The following is a 1,716-nucleotide window of genomic DNA, read 5'->3' as shown; positions in this document are numbered from 1 at the left end:
GTAGCAACAGCCACAGCCCGGGGCACGTGGATCCGCCCATGATCCAGAAAGAGTAACGGATCTCAAGCCATATCGGATCTGAAAGGAGTTCACGGGCAAGGATCAAAGATGAGGACCGAGCGAGAAACATGGATAAGCAAAGTCAAGTCGGCCCTCATGAGAGATCAAGCGTCGGATGCTTAGAAGTGTTTGACCTTTGCGGATCTGCTAGCGGGGTCAGCCAGGAACTGGTATCGGCAGCTGGGCAGATCCACCAGGAACAAGCCGCCAGATTTGCTGCGCAGTTTCCAGACCCAGTACGGTGGATTGGGAGTGTCGGTGGCACGACAATACTACCACGCTCGCCGCAGATCGGATGAATCCCCGCTAGAATACCTACATCGACTAAATGTGGCCGGTCTACGGGCCAAGTTGAAGATCAAGGATGGGGGATCTAAGGTACTGCGGGAACACGTGGATCATTTCATCGAGACGGTGGGAGACGTGGATCTGGCCGACAGGCTGACCCTGTTACGACTTCCCGACGCAGACGAGCTTGAGGAAGTGCTGCGGGCGGTGGATCGCGCGAAACACCGCCAGAAGAAGGCGGCGGTCGGATCCGGCAAGTATCGCCAAAAGGCTCCGACGCCTACGGCCCCAGCTCGACGTGTCCACCAAGTCACGGCGCCCGACTCAGGAACTAAATCAGGATCCGACGGTTCGGACTCCGACCCTGACGATTACCGTCGGGTCTGTCTCACTGCATCCAACGATCGAACGGCGAAGACAGGAGACAACTTTCGACCGGGGGATATCGTACCCGGGGACCGTGGGATGTACAGATCCCGAGATCTCATGAACGGGGCAGCACAAGTCAGGTGTTTACAGTGCGGATCCCGGAAGCACACTGAATCTGGATGCTGGAAACATCTGGTCTGTGAGAAGTGTGGCAAGAAAGGTCATCCCGGGGATCATTGCTTCTACGTGTGTCGCGGGTGTGGCGAGATTCACGACGTCGGCAAGTGCCCGATGGAAGAATTCTACAACCAGATCCGCCGATGGTTTGATCCAGCCAAGCACCGAGGGATGTTGCCAGAAGTGGCCGAGAAGATGGTAAACTAGGACGCTCGCCGGGTTTGAATCCGGTACGAGCCGAGCGTTCTAGGTACTGCATTTATGCATTTGTGAACAAGACATCGCTAGATCCAGGTAGCAGGACCCTAGATCCAGTCGATAATAAACGTGATCTACATGAAGTGTCAGTTGCCAAGATCTCTAGTTTGCGCCAAGTGGATGAGTTTGCCAGATCCGAAGTCTCTTCAACCCTGGATCCACAAAGGGGAGAGGCACGTGGTTATTGGGAGAAGCGCCAACATGGTCGATGGTTTGAGCCTACCAAGGGTGAGGTCACTGCAGATCCACCTAAGGTCTGTCAGGTCACTGGATCCCGTGGATCTGAGGATGTTGGATCCATGGATCTGCTAACCGGGGAGTCCCGTGGATACTGGAAGTACCATGCCCCAGGAAAGTGGTTCAGACAAGCCAAGGTAGGGGGCAAGATCAACAATGAAAAAGCAATCCTACTCCTAGATAGTGGTGCCGAGGTGTCTATACTAGATACCGCCTTTGCTCGTAAGGTTGGGTGCCAAGTGGATGGGAGTCGGATCCAAGACTGTGTTGGGATTGGTGAAGGCGTGTACCGTACTAATGTTGAGTACTCGTATCTAGATCACGCTT

This window comes from Phytophthora infestans, genomic scaffold, assembly GCF_000142945.1.
Source record: "Phytophthora infestans T30-4 supercont1.26 genomic scaffold, whole genome shotgun sequence".
NCBI classification, from domain to species: Eukaryota; Oomycota; class Peronosporomycetes; order Peronosporales; family Peronosporaceae; genus Phytophthora; species Phytophthora infestans.
This window is presented reverse-complemented; position numbering follows the sequence as displayed.